We start from the raw sequence: 21179 nt of genomic DNA on the forward strand, positions 1-21179 counted from the left end.
CTTTCCCCTTCTAAGGATGTACCACCCCCACACACACGTCTACCTCTTCCTTAGACACAAGGAACTCAAAGCTTCACAAGCTATGGAAGGCTATGCTTCCTTTCTCCTCAATGTTAGGAGCTCTGCTCTGCCTCATATTTGCCAAACCTCCATTCTCTCCTCCCATTGGGCGCTCCTCAAGGTTGTTTGTAGCTAAAAAAATTATATAGTGTAGTGTTCAAATGGTTTTAGAACATTGCTGCAGCAGAGTGTGATAGTCCCTTATTTAAAAAAGCATTGCATTAAGCAATACATTTTGAGTACTAATGTTGCACAGTGTTTTTTTGTAACACAACTTTGTTATGAGAGGTCATCTTGTGATACTAAAATCCTGCATATCTCTTTCCAGGATAAAATCCAATATGGCTTTTATGTACCCAACAACTCCACCCAGCACTAACTAGTTCAGCTATACCCAATAAAAAAAACAAAGGAACACTAGTATGAGCCAATCATGGATCTAGCAAAGAGAACAGGAGATCATCCGTAACATACCAGGCTCCTTTTAAAAGAAACTATCTGATAGCAGGCATATTCATCACCTCATGTGCAAGCAATAAGCTGAGGCAAACCTAGCCCTCCATTACTTCTTGGATAGTTTATTTGCTCCCCGTCAAGCTTGTGCATGGCTTGTGAAAATTGAAGAAGTTGATGTACATAGACAGCATTCATTCCCCTTCTTCTCCCACTCCTCTCCCTGTGAGCGCCATGAATACCGTAAACTATTGACCGTATCACTCTGTCAGAAAAAGCCCCTACCCCTGTGCATGTGTACAGCCAGTTTAGGCACCATGGCCTTTTTACCCATTAGGATCTCTGGTTTCCCTCCTGCGCGTATCTTAACCCCCCCCCCCTCTCTCATGCATAGACCATGGAGCTCTCTCCCTCTGCGCGACCCCGCTGTGAAAGGCAACTCTCCCCCTTGACTCACACAAAACCCCCCCCCCTATTCCTTCTTGGAGAGGCATCCTTCGCCTTAGCTAACGTAGCCCTCCCCAGCTGCACCTGACTGCCCCCGCTCTCTCATGTACGGGTCATAAGATCTCTCTCTCGCTCTCTGTGCGACTCTGTCCTTGTGTCCACCCTGGCTACCCCTCCCTTCTCCTCACGTGGGCAAGTCATAAACCTTCTTCTTCTGCAAGACCCTGTCCTTGAGAGTCACGGCCGCGCCTGACCAACACCTCCTTCCCTTCCATGAATGCCCCTCTGTTGACAAGCCTTCCCTCCGCGCTCGATTGTCCACGCGGCATGAATACCACTCCTTTGATGACCCTTTCCCCCGAGTCCGGCTGACCACACATGTCCGAGGCCATCGCCTGGACCAGGAGATACCATTTACTGCCCTTATTGTATGAAGTCACTCCTCTTCAAAGGATCCTCTATTGGTCTTAGCCACCCCACCCCCTGGGCTATGATCAGGCGTACACATCCTACGAAACACTCAGCTGCGTGATTGCCCTCCCCTCTTATCAGCAGGTCAAGGGTCCCCATTGTGAATGTATGTGGGTAGGATCACCACGAGGATTATAGGATCACCACGAGGATTAAAGGGATGTCTTTCTTTTGCGTCATACAGCCCTGATTGTGTTATCAAGTGTTCTGTAGGGTATAAAAACAAGAGTCTCAGCTCACTTGTTAGAGCACCTCCCGAAAGACACTGTTTCGTGTCCGAAATGACTGGCTCTCCTCATGAGAAATAAACTCTGTTCTTGATTCCTGCTTCCAGCGCCCGTCTCTTTATTTTGGTAACTATCCAACATGGGAACTAAGGGGCGGTTTGCGCCAGCAGCCTGGGCATCGATAGGATTACGGGCTCATTTTCTACAATTGGCGTCCCAACGCGGGGTCCATCAGTGACATGGGGTTCGGTAAGAGAGATCCAGACGAAGAAGTGAACATCTAAATGATCGGGGCATGCCTGCCTTGAGAGGGCCCTCGCCCGGCGGCCGATCGACAGAACTTCACCAATTCTGAACGGACCTCTCTTGAAGTAACCTATTGTCCTGACTGGAATCCCACAGGAATGCTACATGGAGTAAGAGAACGAACGGGCGCTGGAGGAGGAAGTCGAAGAACTGTCCGTATGGTCCGGTCCGGGTAAGATTAAGTAGGGCGTTTTTACGCCTGATTGGTAGGGTGGTTCTATCCACCTGATTGATTGATTGTTTGTATTGAAAATCGGTATTTGTATACCGAAATTGATTGATTGATTGTTTGTATTGAAAATCGGTATTTGTATACCGAAATTATTGGTATTGGTTCATTTAGCTTTGAGGGCTACTTGACATATTGGTTCTCTTCTGAGAACGAGACATTCTCTGTTTTCAAACAGCGGCGAATAGGAACGTCGTCCCTCTTTGCAGATAGAGAAGGGTAGGTAATACAGACTTTTGTCCCCGGTATTAATCCGTCGTGCCTACTTTTCTCCCCACTGAATTGTTTGAAGTCGATTGATAGTCGATTGTTGTTCTTTGAGAATTGTTGAAGTCGATTAATAATCGATTGTTGTTCTTTTAGAATTGTTTGAAGTCGATTAATAGTCGATTGTTGTTTTTTGAGATCTTCCCTGTCTACAAACTGAGACGAGTAGAAATATTCTGTCTTCCTTTTTGGATAGCGAAGGGCAGGTAATGCAGACATTTGTCCCCGTTATAATCCGTCATGCCTGTTTTTCTCCCCACTGATTGGTTGGTTGCCTGGACATTGTTGTTCCAGGAATTGTTTCGTTTGAGGTATTTTCTGCCTGCAAACAACGTGGAATAGAAATATTCTATCTAGTCTTTGCAAGTAGTAAAGGGTAGGTTATGCCCCTTTGTGAATTCGTCAGTCCTACCCACTCCCCACTGTTTGGGGGGTAGCTCGCATGGTCCGCCCAGGAGACTACCCTTATGGAGGACATATACTCCCCGCTCATGGGCCATTTAATGGAGGTAGACCATCTGGTCCGTCCAGGAGGCTACCCTAGTAGATGGAAGTACATCACTCGGTCTGTCCAGGATGATACCCTAATGAAGGAATATATGTTCCCCTTTTGATCGATAATCTCGTTCCACCCCGGACCATTTATTGGAGGGAACTCGTCTGGTCCGTCCAGAAGTACCCTCTAGTGAAAAGGACACATAAAAATATGAAGTGATCACCGTTCCCTACTAACAGAAAGCTTTAGCTCGAAACACGCTAAGGAAGAGAAAGAAAAATAGAAAAAGAAATCAGGCTAAGTCAGTAACCCCCTGATGAGCTTTTGACTTCACTAAAAATAAGAAACATTAGAAATAGTTCGTAACAAGAAATATAAAATGGCGAAAAGTTTGGCAGCAAAAATAGCCACGAGGTAGCTAGGCTTCACTGCCTGTTCCTGCTCCCAACATGCCTGCCTCATTGCCCGCCACGCCCAAATAACGGTCACATGAAATAGAAACAATCCAATAGGTACCTACCCTCATTCCGGAAGCTCCCAAAGTGCAACAGGTCCGCGGTTACGCCCATCCGGAAGGCGAGGCCTCGAGGCACGAGGGGCTCGCCTGACCACGGTCGGGAGGAGATGATGTTGGGCAGGCGGTCCAAAGAATGGCAGAGTCCTCTCCTTCTCTCCTCTTCCGCTGCCCTGCAGGCCACGGGGGGGGGGCTGTCTTGCCTCAGCCGCCGACCACCCCCCCATCTTCAATAGCCAGCACGGCCAATATCGAGACGACGGAGCCGAGTAACGGCGCGGGGTCGCTGGAAGGGGGAGGTGACGCGAACGAGCCTCCCCCACCTCCCTCCAGGTGGAGGCTTCCAGCGACACCCCAATGCTCTTACTTAAAGAGGGTCAACATCATAAAGCGGTCCTCTGCCCAGGACGGGCACACGCTCCATGCCTTCTCCCCTCAACCTTGAAGATTCTATAAGAGCCGGGGGGCACCCCGATCCCTCCGCATGGGTGCCCCCGCCCCCTTCACTGGGAACCACGACACCGGTGCAACTCCTGCCGGCACCAGCCTCGGATTGGAAATGGCTAAAATGAAGCCACGGCGCGGACTTGTTCAGTTCCGGAGGAACGCCAGGATGACCCGGTAGGAAAATTGTTGCCGCCCTTCCCACTCTTTGACTCATGGTCCATATTTGCTAAACTGTTAACCACATAGCACAAAACTTTTTGAACTACCAACGGAAAGTTCTGGGCCAACCACGCGAGACTAGAGACTTTCTGACTGTGCTGGAACTTGCCTGACCCCACCTAAAATGGCGCCGCCACAAAATGAAACATATTTTGAATAAACTTTGTTGCACCCAGGTTGCGCAGCTTGTTGTCCCGAGATCTATGTGCAGTTTTTTGGATAATGAAAGTAGATATGAAGGGCGTTGAGTATGTGTTTGGATAATGAATTGACTCGGGGTGGGTACTGATTATGCTTTGGAAAATGAATTGGTGTAACTTAGATAACGAATGAGTATTGGATAATGAATTTTTGAATTAATTCTTGACATGCATCATGTTTGCTCTGTAAGGAAATTTTAATACGATTTTATTTGCACTGCTGCACTTTATGCAATGAACTGCCACCAATTTCGTTTATTAAAAGTATTTTGAAGAAGAAAGCATGGTCGTAGCAGTTGCATTAATGAGTTTTGGATGCCTTACTACTGTGAGCGAAGAGTAAGTATGATGAAGGATGTAGATCAAAGGGGATCAGATATTTAGCAGCTACCTTATGTGCCACAAGCAGCCGGAAAGGTGTTTCAGATAACCCTTTAAATGACACCACAGAAAATGCCACCTGACCGTCACCCTTGCACCCGGTAAAGAGGGTTACGACTAAGTAGCTCATGTAGATACTCAGATCGTCAATGATTATCTATCTGACACCACTGGTCCCTCTGGGCTGAAATGCCGAGATGGCAAGGGAATGCAGTACGAGGAGATAGGGCGAGTATATGGTAGGTAGAAACATTTTCGAACTACTGCATGATGATGTGCTTTGAATGCTGCCCCCCCACCCCCTTCTTTTCCTCCCTTCTGCAGGTCACGTCAGAACGTCGGCTGAGGTGTGGAAGAGCGACGGTTGGACCACCGGCGAAAAAGGGAAGGGGGGAATATGTGTTTAGTCACTATAACGATAAATTTTTAAAAAACGTAGGCTTAACATGACTGTTCCTCCTTAGGACATAGCGACTGAGAGGATGGACTGACATAGAAACTGGACAGGTACTGAATGACGAAAAATTGACTAGAAATGACGTATTAAATAATATAACTGGACGTTTGACTAGGTAGGGAAAGGACAAAGAAAAATTATACAGGTAAGGGTTGCCACGGCACCACCCGTCTAGGAAGTTAGAAATGTTGCTGATGTTCAAAATGCACTACCCCCTTTCTCACACTCTTATAGATATAGCCAAGCTGTCCGACTGTTCTCCCGATCAATACTTGCCGTTGCCTCAGCCTGGAGAACTTCCCACCACAGGAGGGAACAGAAAAATGGCTTAAGATCCAACCATGGGTAACTAGCACGACCAGGTTAATTACTGATCGACCAGCCGAGGTGTGAGTATTGGTAATTGGGAACGCTCGCAGGCGTGACAAGCGAGAAGGGAAAGGGGGGAAGGGTAGAAAGGGCAAGCACGTAGATAAAACAGGATAGTAAAGATACGTAGGATATACATATAAAATCAGATCTTGTAGGCTAACAATTGTTTCCTGTCTTGTCATGAATGTCTTGTATATGTGTAATATATGTGCCGTCTTCCCTGTCTGAGTTTGTGTGTGTATAATGTACGACTTTATGTCTTCCCTCTGTCTGTATCTGTGTGTTACCTGACCTTTGCTGTTCCGTGTCGTGAGCGCACTAAATGACCTATTTTTGTACACGTCTCTCTCTCTCTCTCTCTCTCTCTCTCTCTCTCTCTCTCTTCCTACATGTCATACGTGTACCGAATGGCTCGTTTAGATTGCGGACGACTCTCACTCTCTATGAGAGTCTCCCTATTCTCTCTCCCTCATTGGTAAAATTGTGCCCCACCGGCACCAGTCTGATTTGATACATATTGAACGCGAAGGTGTTCAGCGAAATTGACCGAAACTAAAATGATTGTATCTCGCCATATTACTGCCTCTCCTTTCTGCAAAAATGAATGAACTTGAATTGGCTGAGAAGGAAAGGACAGGTAAGACGACTAAAGTCCCCCAAATCTGGCCATTTATAGGGGAACTGTATGTCAATGGCACCTTATGTCTGTTCTTCAGAGACAAACGTCAACGTCCAGATTGAACCCCCAACGCCCGGATTGCCCCACCACCCCCTTTTTTGCACCCAAGCGCAAGCGCCCGAAGCATCCCCGCCCCATTTTTGATAAACCCCAATTGCTGTCCCGAATATAAACTTGATGCACATGAGTAGCTGTTGACCCTCGAGAAGACCCTGTTTTGCCTGACTCTCGATAATGGCACCCCCGCCCTGTTCGAACAGGTTAGCCAGTCCCGATGGGAAATGCTCTGTAAAATGCTGAATATGATGTAATGCACAGTTGATGGGAACCTCACTTGATTTATAAATAAGACGATGAATAGACCTGCCATGAACCCAGTAGGAATACTGACACATGCACTGCTTGGTAAATGGACTTCTGACTGTGACCAATGAGCGTCTCTCCCGAATGCGTAGAATTGAGGGAGGAATTCACATGCGTAGATATTTTCTTTTTGCCATTTCACTGAAACCTTGTCTTGTACCTATCCAAAGATTCACGATCACCGAAGGAGATGGGTCAGAAGTGACGTACAGCCTGGCTGCGGATCTTGGGACTCGTGTGACCTCGACCAAAGGTGGAGCCGCAGAGCAACAGGATACGGGACGAGACCGCAATTTCAACGTGGAAAATGAAAAACGGTGGGCCGCCTCGAAGCCCCCCGCCTGCTAACCCACGTGTGCCTGGAGTCTCCGTCCCCCTTCCTTGAGCCCGACGGATGGGCCTGCCTGCTTGTTATCCTTTGCTCCCTTGGTCCCTTTTGTGTGTCCCAGGAACTCTGACCCAACTCCACCCTCTCCCCTATCGACTATTTGGACCACACTCACCCTCTTTTCCACGTGACTTTTTGCCAAGGGAAAGAACAGCATCCCACTGGGAATAGGGTGCTGCCATAGAACTGTGGGTGCCGAGCATAAGGCGCCGCCAACCGGATTGTTTAGGGAACAGGACTGTGGTCTAACAGCAGAGGACTGACCGCACCCTGCAACGCGTAAGGATAAGAATAGAGCTGGACCTATAGCTCCACCGCCGGTGCTCAACAGCGCCAACGAAAGTACTCGGACTAGAGCCTACCAGTGATGGCTCACTGACAAAAAGACACTGGGACGAAGAAATATTGTATATTGAACTGAATTCCGCTCTCAACTACCTGGTCAGAACTGTTCATTGGTCACATTTTTTTTTAAAGTCGGAAGTATTTTTGCTATGTAGTGCGTTTAATTGTTAGGAACCGAATGAAAAGCAATTTTCTATGTACTGCATTCTGCCCATCACCTTAACTGTCTATGATTGTACGCCAAAATGTTAGTATTGACAAAATGCTAATTCATCAACGATGCCTGTCTACCTGTAAACCCATCAATTGCAGATATGACTGCTGCTATGTAAAAAGGGGCGACTGTGAAAATTGAAGAAGTTGATGTACATAGACAGCATTCATTCCCCTTCTTCTCCCACTCCTCTCCCTGTGAGCGCCATGAATACCGTAAACTATTGACCGTATCACTCTGTCAGAAAAAGCCCCTACCCCTGTGCATGTGTACAGCCAGTTTAGGCACCATGGCCTTTTTACCCATTAGGATCTCTGGTTTCCCTCCTGCGCGTATCTTAACCCCCCCCCCCCCCCTCTCTCATGCATAGACCATGGAGCTCTCTCCCTCTGCGCGACCCCGCTGTGAAAGGCAACTCTCCCCCTTGACTCACACAAAACCCCCCCCCTATTCCTTCTTGGAGAGGCATCCTTCGCCTTAGCTAACGTAGCCCTCCCCAGCTGCACCTGACTGCCCCCGCTCTCTCATGTACGGGTCATAAGATCTCTCTCTCGCTCTCTGTGCGACTCTGTCCTTGTGTCCACCCTGGCTACCCCTCCCTTCTCCTCACGTGGGCAAGTCATAAACCTTCTTCTTCTGCAAGACCCTGTCCTTGAGAGTCACGGCCGCGCCTGACCAACACCTCCTTCCCTTCCATGAATGCCCCTCTGTTGACAAGCCTTCCCTCCGCGCTCGATTGTCCACGCGGCATGAATACCACTCCTTTGATGACCCTTTCCCCCGAGTCCGGCTGACCACACATGTCCGAGGCCATCGGCTGGACCAGGAGATACCATTTACTGCCCTTATTGTATGAAGTCACTCCTCTTCAAAGGATCCTCTATTGGTCTTAGCCACCCCACCCCCTGGGCTATGATCAGGCGTACACATCCTACGAAACACTCAGCTGCGTGATTGCCCTCCCCTCTTATCAGCAGGTCAAGGGTCCCCATTGTGAATGTATGTGGGTAGGATCACCACGAGGATTATAGGATCACCACGAGGATTAAAGGGATGTCTTTCTTTTGCGTCATACAGCCCTGATTGTGTTATCAAGTGTTCTGTAGGGTATAAAAACAAGAGTCTCAGCTCACTTGTTAGAGCACCTCCCGAAAGACACTGTGTTTCGTGTCCGAAATGACTGGCTCTCCTCATGAGAAATAAACTCTGTTCTTGTTTCCTGCTTCCAGCGCCCGTCTCTTTATTTTGGTAACTATCCAACATGGGAACTAAGGGGCGGTTTGCGCCAGCAGCCTGGGCATCGATAGGATTACGGGCTCATTTTCTACAGGCTGATAGGGCAGACATAGTTAATGTGTGAAGGAAACATTAGCAGCTGTTACCGGACTGGGTGTTGAGGTGGGTGGTGTGGTGGCGGGGGAGGATGGTGTGGGGTGTAGAAGGGAGAGATGATGGGAACAAATAATAAACCACTTACCTGTAATGGCTGGCTGCCGCCTGTGCTACGTCCTGCATAATATTCACCCAGTCCCAGCCGGCAGCAGCAAGCACCCGGGGTCCCAAGCTCCCCTGAAGCTTCCCTGTCTGAGCGCAGTGTTTCGGCGCTCAGACGGGAATGGGAGTCTTTGCGTGTTCCTCACCAGGCTGTGCAATGCAGCCTGGTTGGGAAGATGCAATATGTGCAGGAGTGTTTGGCTGGCCCAAGCAGTCATGCACACTTAGGGAGTGTAAACCACTCCTCCCCTGCCCTGGCCAGCCCTGCCTGCGAGTCACTGATAAAATAAGAAAAAAAACGATAATACCAATAGTTATTATAATTTTATTTTTCCTTTTCTTCAGTTGGGCGACGCTCCTCAGCCTTAGCAGAAGAGCAGCCACTGAAAGGAAAATGATCTCTCCAAAGGGGTAAGCTGTGCTTGCTCTTTAACCAAGTGAGTGTAGACCTTAGTAAATCAGTATGCCTTGCTCAGGCCCACAGGTGTACAAATACTAAAATATGTAACTCAAACCTGGGGGGGCGCTAGGTGGCGCAGCTGCAGAATGGCCGCCGTCTAACGAGGCTCCCGCAGTCCGGTAGCCCATAACGCATTTATCCTCACAATACGTTCCTGTAAGCACCCACATTCGGTGGGAAAAGGTGGCGGAACTGGTGTATGCACAACTGTGGGACGTTCGAAGTGCAGCGATTGCGGCTGAGGGTCCGATTCGCTCCATAGACTACTGCCGCGGTCACGACCAGGGAACCGCCTGGTACCAAGGCTGGGAGTCGGCAACTACTCGAGCGCCGAGGTGCCCACAGCATTGGAAGACCCCAACAACTCTCCCCGATCCGCTGAAGGTGTCGGAAAAGCGCGGCTTTGGCGGGTGGAGCGTGCTGAGGTTTGGCTGGCGCCTGGTCCTTGGGGAAGCAGTCAGACGATTGGCAGCTACTACGCCGGTGGCGAGGAGGGAGCCATGGAGGCGGCCATGTTGCCGACTTGCAAATGAGGCGCTACAAGTGGAGATAGCTCAATAACGGTCCTAAATTTGCTTTAGTGATAGACGCCTGATGAACTGTGCAGAGGAGGCGTAGCGACAGAGGCTGGGACTCTCCATCAGAACATTCTTGGAGCTTCTAGCCCATATTCCAGGGGTGTATGCTAAGGCGGACATTTTGAGGGAGCTCTGTAAAATGGCGGCGCACAGCCTGGAGGCAATAAGAGTGCAGTGAATAACATTGGCAGATACTAGAGGAGGTGGGGGGTACACTATGACCCACTGGTGTTGTTGTCGACGCTCATAATATAGCAGCAGGAGCTACCGCGCACTGGATCTCTAGGAGGCCTTGGCATTGGAATATAGGTGCAAAGGGAGTCAGGCTGAAAACGAATTGGAAGGCCGGTGGATCCCACATGTATAACGCAACACATAGTTAGGGGTAGACAGAGAATTTCCCCCGGGGGCCATCATTGCCCTGCTCTCTACTCACATCTGGCCTTTTCAAAGGCTCGCCAGGGACAGGCCAGCAAAAGACGGAATATCGCGGCGACTCTGCTGAAAGGCTACGAGGACACTACTGACTGGCTAAGGTGACTGGCGCACTGGGGGGATACCCCCTCTGGGGGTGGAGCAGAAATACAACATACAAAGGTACTGTGCCTAGATAGCTTGCCGTATCGATCTTGACCAAGTCCACTGTTGACATTCTAATCACTGTGGCTGGAGAGAGCCCCTTTCAGACCCATTATACCCTACAGAGGGCGCTACAATTGCATACCCTGTGTTGCAACAGCACTGAATAGGCGTTTGACCGATCTACTGAGGATCGACTATACGGAGACAATATGGAACGCCCTGACTCCCGCGACTCACTTTTGAGACCAAGCGAGCTCCCAAACAAGTTCTAAATGAAGAAGTATCAACTGAGGAGGAGACGCTGCCTGGGAAAAGCATGGATAATGGCGGATAACTACAAACAATACTTGCAGAAATGCGACAAGGATTTGCTACTATAGCATCGAAGGTTGACACATTAACGACCCGTATCGATGGTATCTCCCACAAACTGGCCGGCCACGAAAATAGGCTCAAGGAAGCGGAGCAGCGCATATCCGACACTGAAGATGTCACAGAGCAGCTCAAAACGGCTATGACCCAAATGGACAAACTCATGCAGATAATTGACGCGAAGAATGAAGATATCGAAGCCAGAAGCCGCCGCAATAACGTGCGCATCTTGGGGATACCCGAAAGTACAAAGCCTTGAACAGTATCTGGAGAAGATGCTCATGGCAATCAGAGACGAAGGTGCCCTATCAGCCCAATTTATAGTGGAAAGGGCGCACAGATCGCTGGGACCACGACCGCCTCCCGGAGCCTCACCTCTCCCCATAATAGCCCGCCTGTTAAATTATCGAGACAGTGATGTGGTTCTGAAGGTGGAGAGGGACAAACGACAGCTCAGCTATTTGGGAGTTCAGTTCACCATCTTTCCGGATTTCACTGCTCGTATTCAGGAAAAATGCCGGAAGTTTAATGGAGTGAAACAGAAGCTTCGACAGGAGCAAATAGATTATGCTCTTTTATACCCAGCGTGACTACGCAGTACCCAACAGGGAAAGCAAAGCATCCACACAACAACGCAATCAGTTGAAAAGTTTCTTAAGGAGCTGAAACGACGAAAGGCCCCCGCCTCAGAAGAAACAATCTACTCAACGACCCCTGTCGGATGTGGAATAACTTACTGCCATCATGCAGAGCCCTTCAGGCAGAGACATTACCGCTGAAAAACACATACTTAATGGACATGAGTAGACCTGCTCTAAGAAAACTGTAATGTATACCACTGATAATTGACTTGGTATAACAATTTGTACCCTCAATATGTGTTTTCAATGTGAAGCGGGGACAGTATGGAACGTATAGTTTTTGTTTTTCTCTTAGTACCGGACACCCTTGCTAGCTTAAGGATTGCTGGTCCTATCCGGCTCCTGGGCTACTGGCAAGGTTACACTGCGCCATCTTGAGTGCGACCCTCATGGGTATACCCCTACTATCTTGTTGTATGGGTCCGTTTGGGGAAGGGAGGGGGGAGGGGCGGAATATGCCTGGCATGATTCGGATGCTTCAGTGGGTGGTGGAAGGGGTTGGGGATGATGGTCCTTATTGGCAGATTGCACTGTTGGGGAAGGTTGGGCAGGGGAGGGAACTGTTAGCTTGATTGGGGGGCCTCAGTGGGTGGGGGTGGAGAAGGAAATGCTTCAAGCTGACATGTTGATTATGGAAGCATGAGAGGGAATGTTGGACAGTATTGGACTATGGGAGAAGGCAGTACCATTATGGACATTGTGGTTGTATGTCGGATATATCATGCTTAATCCTGATGGGTGAACCATCTACAAACAGTTGTACGGTACTATCCTGGAATATACGAGGCCTTCAGCATGCTCGCAAGCGTAGACAAGTATTAGCCTACTTAGATAGACATAAGGTAAATATGGTATTATTACAGGAGACGCACATGCCCCCTCAAACTAATCCCTCCTTTGCTAGCAGGTGGGCAGGTATCAATGTTTTTCTAATTATTCGTCCTATGCTAGAGGCACTGCTATTTTGATACACCGAACAATTCCCTTCACACTCTTGGGGCAAATGGTAGATAAAGCTGGAAGATATGTGATATTGTGGGGGAGATTGGGCAGGACACTGTTACCATTGTTAACTGTTATGCTCCGAATATAGATACTCCAGAGTTTTTAACACTAACATGGGGAAGATATTGGCTCTAGACACATCATCTGGGGGGGGCGACTTCAATGTGGCGGTGGCGCCCACGTTAGATAGAGCGGATGGCCAGGCACAATACCATCCCAAGATGAGGGAGACACTGCGGGGCATTGTAGAGGAGGGCGGCCTAGTTGACAGTTGGCGGCATTTGCACCCCACGCGTCAGGAGGGAACACATTTCACATCTTATACAGGGACATGGGCAAGAATTGATTACTGTTTCTTATCCAGAGATCTAGCTCTTGGTGTGACTGTTGCCAGACATTTGGCTAGGAATCAGTCTGATCACTGTCCGGTGCTGGTCACACTGGCTTTACCGGGCTATGATCGTCCCGGGGCCCCTGGCGACTTCAACCAACTGCCCTTTTAGATGCTGTCTTTCGCGAAGAACTAAGGGAAGACAGAGAGGACTTTTTTCCTCGTAATAAAGACAGGGTGGACAGTATTGAGACTGTGTGGGAGGCCTTCAAGGTCACAGTCCGGGGGTGGAGTATTGCCAAAAGCTTTGGGGTATTACGAGATCTCCAGCGTACACTGCATAAATTAGAAGGGGAACTGAAAGGACTGGAGAGACAGATGTTGAGGAAGGATACAGGACTTGCACACCAACAGTTCAGAACCAAGCTCTCACAATATGAGGCGGAGGCGATGCGTCAAGCAAAATTTAGGAACAAATATTAGATAGCCCGCAAATATGGTGAGGGAGAAAGACCAGGGAGAGCACGGTCTGTGGCGGTGCGGACTGCTCGGGGTGCTAGCACCATCTTAGAACTTAATGATGTAGGACGGGAGGCCTGTAGGGACAACGATCGAATCTTAACTGCTCTGCAAACACATTACACGCACTTATATACTACACAATCCACGGGGGAAATAGATTTAGACGGATTTTTGGGAGAAGTGGCATTATGCTGGCTGAGTGACATACATAGAACATGTAAGTGCCCCATTTCAATTGGATGAGATTCGAGAGGCCATAATGTCTCTTAGTAACGGGAAGGCACCGGGCTTAGACGGGATTCCAGCTGACTTCTATAAATGCTACATAGATATAATGGCCCCAGTATTAAAAGAAGTGTTTGAAGACTCCCTGGAGGTGGAGATACTACCCCGGTCTATGCGAGAGGTGGTGATCACATCCCTCCTAAAGCCGGGTAAAAATCCTACCAATGTGACTCCTACCAGCCATTATCTTTAATAAATTGTGACGCTAAAATTCGGGCCAAAGTATTAGCTACGCGACTGTCACTCCTAATGACCAGAATCATACTCCCCTATCAGTCAGGCTTTGTTCCGACGAGAGCAACTTCCCATACCCTGCGCACTATTTTCTCACTCATACAAACCGTAGCCCCAGAGTTCCCGCTCGCTGCGGTATTTTTAGATGCCTCTAAGGTGTTCGATTCCTTTTCACTGTTTTACGAAAAATGGGCTTCCCCTCAATCTTTATGGAATGGGTGCAGTTGTTATATACCGAGCCCACGGCGAAAGTACTTGCAAATGGCCACCTCTCGGAGTCACTAACGATAACTTGGGGCACCCGGCAGGGATGCCGGCTATCTTCCCCTTTGTTCGCTATCACAATAGAACCATTGGTGTGTCGTATACGACAGCTACATCAGGACAGTGCTTTCCGCTGCTTTCAGCGACAGTTATCCATCTCATTGTACGCCGATGATGTCACACTCTACGTCACGGACCCGCAAAATAAATTAAATGCCCTGTTACGAGAGTTTGTTGTATTTGGTAGATTATCCGGAGTTGCCATTAACTGGGGGAAGTCACAGTTCTTCCCGTTAACTACTGCGGTGCCCGAATTTCCATTGGATTTCCCCCTGGAATGGTGCTACTCTGACTTGCGTTATTTGGGAATCCAAATCTCCAGGGATAGGGACGAGACTTTACGACTCAATTATGGAATGGCCATTACAAAACTAACGGACACTATCACACGATGGATTGGTCTTCCTTTGTCGATGGCTGGCAGTGTCTCCCTTATTAAAATGGTCAACTTACCCCGCTTCTTATATTACTTTCTTGATATTCCTTACTAGCCGACTTTGGATCCTGTAGCTAGAGCGTTGCCGAGTTGTTTGAGAGCTATGGCGGCAGCAGCTGTTTCTATCCGACAATCTGCTGGTTTGGTGATGGATAATACGTTGATTGTGATGGTCCCACATGCAGTGGATACCTTGTTAAACAGGACTAAGACACAGCACTTAACTAGTGCTCGATTGTCATGTTATGAGTTAACGCTTTTAGCGAGTCATATGCATATAAAAAGATGCAACACGTTGAATCCAGCTACGTTGTTGCCGATTTCTGTAGAGACGGATGTTTCTAAACAAAATGATTGCTTTCTCAGGACAGAGGAGGAAACGGAGGGTAAAATAGACCTTAGGGACACTCCTCTTGCGAAGTGTGATGGTACCCTATGGGTAGATGGTTCATGCTTCAAGCTTCCGAATGGTGATACGACTGCGGCATATCCTGTTACGACTTTGCATACGATTGTTGAAGATGCACGTATCCCACACAATTCAGCTCAAGCAGCAGAGTTGATTGCATTAACAAGGGCGTGTGTGTTGTCGAAAGCTAAACGAGTGACTGTGTATACCGATAGTCAGTATGCGTTTGGTGTGGCTCACAGCCTTGGTCTCATGGAACGAAAATCCAGCATGGTCAGTTGGTGAATGAACTTCTTGAGTCGCTTACGTTACCGATGCAAGTTGCCATCGTGAAATGCAGTGCACATAAGAAGGTTACCGATGACGTTGGTCGTGGTAATGCGTTTGCAGATGAAGTTGCGTAAGATGTGGTGAAAGATGTGATGAGTCGAATGTATGTTGCGGGTCCGGCGAGATGGGTGCCGGATAGAGGAATGTGTGAAGATACGATAGAGAGCGTGAAGTCAATTCAGGCTGAAGTTACGGAGAAAGAATTGAGTGTGTGGAGAGAGAGTACGGGAAAATTGGATTTGAATGGTTGTTGGATTGAGTTGTCAGAGCATCAGCGATGGTTGTTACCCGATGCGTATGTACTTACAGTGGTTACGATGGCTCATGGAATGGCTCACATTAGTGCTAAAGGGATTTGTAAGTTGTTGGCTCCAGTATGGCAGAATGCTGGAATTCCTAAGTGTGCAGAGAACTTGGTCAAGAATTGTATGGTTTGTCTGATGTATAATCCTGGCAAGGGAACTCCAACTCCAGCTGGTCACTTTGCACCTCCGACGTATCCGTTCGAGGTTTTACAATTAGATTTCATCCACATGGAAAGATGTAACAACCTGAAGTACGTCCTCGTGGTTGTTTATGCCTTTTCAAGATGGGTAGAAGCATATCCCCTGAAAGATAACACTGCTTTGTCCACAGCTAAAGCCTTAATTAAGGAATTTTTCCCTAGGTATGGTTTGCCGAGAATGGTCTGAGTGATAATGGGAGTGAATTTGTGGGTCAAGTGATGAAGAGAGTATGTGATGGTTTAGGAATCAGAAAGAAGTTTCACGCTGCAAATCATCCCCAATCAGCTGGCCTAGTTGAATGCTATAATGGCACTTTAAAGCTGAAGTTAGCCAAGATTCAGGTGAGCTCTGGTGTCCAATGGCCCGATGCTTTGCCATTGGCACTTTTGTCAACTAGGATGACAGTACATTCTCGAGTGGGCCTTAGTCCGTATGAGATTGTGTTTGGCCGCCCGGCAAATATATGGGGAGTGCCGAGGCCGACAAAGTTCAGTGAGTTCGAACATTCTGTATTGCTTGACTATTTGTATGAATTGACGGCTAAATTACGTGTTTTACACCAATAGGTTCACGAAACATTGCCCCAAGCATCTGAAGATCCAAGACACGCCATCGATCCTGGCTCTTGGGTTTTGGTCCGAAACTTTCAGCGGACAAAGAATAATCAGCCCCGCTGGACCGGCCTGTTTCAAGTTCTGTTGGCGATGCGTACCGCAGTGAGAGTGCACGGTAAAAAGAACTGGATCCACGGCGTACATTGTAAGAGGGCCCCTTTGCCTCTGCCGTACGACCAGTGAGTCCAGGATTCAGTAAGCGATTCAGAAATTGAGACCGTGCCTCGTTTTGTGCCATTCAGCGATGCATGTTTAATTGGGACAAGTTCTGAGCGTGAGAAAGACGATATTCTGCAAGAAGCTGTGCCTCCATCAGTTCGACTGGACACCACTGAACCTGAACTATTGTTTCGTGATCAGACATTGCCTGGTAAAGGCCGCTATAATTTACGACCGAGAGTCGATGGACAAATAAACAAATAATTATTTTTTTGCTATTTTTGAATCTATGCTCTCTCCTCCGAGAAACTGTTTTGATCGATTTTTGTTTTTCGAACCGCCATCCGGGTTCAGCTGTAGGGTTGCGGTATAAAGACTCCGAGCGTACGGCCGTGTAGACACAAGGTCGATGGTTCTGGTCTGTTCTAGGGCGTTCCCTGGAACATTCAGAGGTACACTGAGCGAATCGAACCAACTGCCGCGAACAGCACGGTTAGAGGATGGAGTTTTTCGAGATGGAGAGAGCTGTTGAAGAAATTAACTTTAAGACAAAATTGTGTAAAATAATGAGTAGGAAATGTTTTCTGATAATGTGCCTTTTGATGCTACTTAGCATAATGATGTTTTTGGTGGGATATATTATTTTCTCTTTTCAGGTGACGTTTGCACCCACTACACAACCCTTACCTTTTCCTACTATTTCTTCGCATTCTTTTCATCCTTTGCCTGAACATGAGTCCACTAGAAGATTGGAATTTGCTAATAATTTCTTTGTTCAACTTTTGCACCAACACCAGCTAGTAGTGAACACCACTAATTGTTGGGTGTGTGGCCTTATGCCTCATACTACTGATAAAGGTATTCCTTAACTGGTCCTGCCTTTCAGCTACAATGTTTCTGTGTGGGCATACAGAACAATGTTCATTTATGCTCGTGAAGTTTACCCCATGCGTTCTGTGAAAGACAATCCAAAGAATAGTGCTCTAGCTAGGGGTATAGTAGATATGATTAGAGGAATTGACTCCTATGAGACTATCCCAAAAGATGAGACACTAGCGTATATTGGATGGAATGTCACTGGATATGGTGTTAGTCTGAGTGGAAACCAGCGAGCGAAAAGATCTTCTCCGATTTGGATCGTACCCCATCGTGGTCATTTTTGTCTGCAAGGTAGTGGCAAGAATCCGAGAGCTCAGTTAGGGAAGAGTGTTTGCACTGAGACGTATGTTTTTGCGTCCCAGATTTCCCCATCGTTTTTAGCAGCTAAGGGTACCTATTTTGTCTGTTACGATAGAGCATATACATGGTTGCCCCCTGATTTTTCGGGAACATGTTATGTCTCGTTTCTGTTGCCTCCTACGTATACTGCTGTGGCAGATTACCATAGAACGAGAGTTGTTAGAGGTGTCTTCAGTAAGGAAGATACTTCAGGACAAGAATTAGGAGATTTTTTGAAGGGTTTTCTGCCGTTTTGGGGACCTATGGTTAACAGCAGGAACATACGGCAATTGACGAGAGTGGTTGAGTCCACCGTAGTTGAGACTTCCGGTGCCCTTTATAATCTGACTGCTGAGCTCCAGTCGGATCGCCTTATGACTCTTCAGAACAGAGTTGCGTTAGATGTCATACTTGCAGATAAAGGAGGGGTATATAAATTGATTCAATCGAGCTGCTGCGTTTTCATTCCAGACAACGCTCCGACAGTGTACCAAGCTATTTCCAAGCTACATAAGATCTCAGAGTCTATACATGTGGACAAAGGAGATTGGTCGTTAATGGGATAGTTTTGGGGATTGTTATCCACTTGGGGATGGAAGATTCTGATGATCATTGGGATGGTTTTAGCTATTCTTTTCCTGTTCTGTCTTTGTGTCCAGTGTGCTCCTGCTATGTGTGGCCTTTGTGCTACTTCGTGTGCAAGGAGACCTGTCCAGAGAGAGCTACTAAGTAATAGGATGATGCTACAGCAACATCTTGATGATCTGATGAATACAGACCTGGATTCAGACTGACGTGAGTTTAGGTTATTGCCTATGTAATGGCAAAAGGAGGGTCTGAGGTTCCGTGATTCTGAACCCGTTTCATAAAGGTCATGATATCGTTACGATTTTAGTAGCGAACCGCAAATGACGAGTGCTGCAAGTATGAGTGTTTTCGTCATGTACGATTGATGGATTCACTATGAAATTAGGGATTTCGTTCTGAACCTTCCGGTTCCATTTTGTGTACGGCAGCCATTTTGTGGCTGTCCTCACATAGGCCGATGACTACAGCCGAGCGAGTCTTTGGGACACATACACCTTTAGCTGACTTTTGAATGACCTGAGCGAACTGACTCTGTTCCCTGAAGCTAAACTTGCTGAGCCAGTTCCTTGTCCGACAGCTGGTCAAGATAGAGATCAAAGAGCAGGACATTGCTGAGTTTATGGTACACGCACACACCCTTCGAACTTGCTTCACATCTGTTTCTGTTCCTTCTTTTATGACCTGTTTATGGTTTGAGTTGTGGTCTTTTATTATGGGTTCATCCGGCCTGTCCGAGCAAGAATGTTGGGTTTTCCCGTGTAATTGATGGTGGGCTGGACAACTGAAAAGTGGGCTTGTCGTTATGTGATACCTTTTGCAATGTCATCTGTGATTGGATAGTTTGTAAATAATTGGTGTTTGTCAGGAATGTGATTTTTAGCATAAAAGACGATGTCTCGCAATACGAAAATTGAGCAGTCTCTAGCGAACTACCTCTGTCGTACTTCGTAGACTTCTGTTCCTGGTTGCAGCCAATAAATTTGATCTTTGACGCCACCGAGAAGTATCCCGTGTCTCTGTATTCTAAGACAGGTGAACCCGAAGACATTGGGCGTGCCCCTGGCGCCGCTGGGTTCTAAAACCAGTTCTTCAAATGGGCAGCTCACATAGAAAAATAATGCTGCTGGACACTCATTGAATGCTGCCTCTGTCTTTCCTTCTATTAGAGGCATCAGAGATTACCATCTACATTCACTTTCACAGCCTCAAAGCGCTCTGGTATTTTGCATAAGTACAGTCACCTTGAGCACTTCGCCCTATGCTGTGGGAGTATTTCCATGTGCTAAATATGTAGGGATTGGGAGAACTCTTTTCCCTACCTGTAAGTAAATAAGGCCACAGGACCTGACTAACAAAACTTTATTTTTCTTTTTTTAAGTCGTATGGATGCCTGAGCGAAATTTTATTATCGGCGTAAATTTGCGTTACCCAAGGGATGCGGAATTACCGAAAATCACAACTGTGTGCGTAATTTAGAGTAATTTGGAGCAAAAATGCCTAATACAAGAGCACAGGAACAGAGAGCGAGTGGCTACTGCTGTTCATGTTTTGTTGCTTTTAGTGCTACTGTCTTCGGGCACAATGCACCCTTTCATTTTGGATGTGAGGGTTCATTTTGCAGTACCAAAATAGCACTAAATGCTGAGTTACACCCCTCGCTTAATATACATCATTTTGCTATAGACAATTAATTATGCGAGTTGCACACATCCCTAGCCATATGTACTTCCATATGCTAATTCTGACATATAGAGTAAATTTGCACCTTTTCTGTGCTCATTCAGATGTCTCGAAAAATCTAGGGTACTCAAAGATGCAGAGCAGTAACAGATAATAATTATAATAACCAGTGTTTTATTTGCAGCTTCATACCTCACTTCTGTCATTTCTGTTTAAAAAAATATATTTTTAGTTTATTTTCAAAACATGGTAGCAATAGCAAATAAAAGCACCGGACAGCAAATTTGGAGTCCAACCCCATTGACCACATGGTAATAACAACCACAAACAAGCTTTGGCATAGCCAATAGATCTCGCTTTTAGGACCTTATAAGTGTTTAGCCATGCAACATTTGATGTTGTTGCACCAAGGATATTGTGCAGGCTAACTAAACACTTATAAGGTCCCAAAGGCGAGTCCTATTGGCTATGCTAAGGCTTGTTTTAATATGCCCAGCTGCGCCATGCTTGGAGTGCAGAAGGAACTCCCTTAGTTCGCACCACTGGAAGGGAAATTACTCCAGGAAGAACTAAGAATGAAGGCAGTTTCTACCACTTATAAAACGCTGAACAACAATATGCCTGACACCCTGGTTAAACTGAGGGGGGCATTGGAGGGGGATCTGGGGAAAATGGAGGACAACGTCTGCGAGGCAGCACTGATGCAACCCCAGGGAGGTCGCAATCAAAGCCAGGATCCATCTTACTCAATTTAAAATTCATCCTTTTAGGGATCCCAGGTGACAAAGTTGTTCCCCGACCCCAACTTCTCTTCAGCGCACTGGGCCTGGTGGTGGCCAAGGGAGGTATTGCTAGTCACTGGGGAGCACAAAAAAA

At 47.3% G+C, this 21179-nt stretch overlaps 1 protein-coding gene across 2 annotated transcripts in view; it reads right to left on the minus strand.

Annotated features, from left to right (window-relative positions):
• The window catches only part of TULP3 (TUB like protein 3), a 522214-nt gene that overhangs the window by 313297 nt on the left and 187738 nt on the right, over positions 1-21179 (minus strand). The window lies entirely within an intron of this gene.

This window comes from Lissotriton vulgaris, chromosome 1_2, assembly GCF_964263255.1.
Source record: "Lissotriton vulgaris chromosome 1_2, aLisVul1.2, whole genome shotgun sequence".
Lineage (NCBI taxonomy): Eukaryota > Metazoa > Chordata > Amphibia > Caudata > Salamandridae > Lissotriton > Lissotriton vulgaris.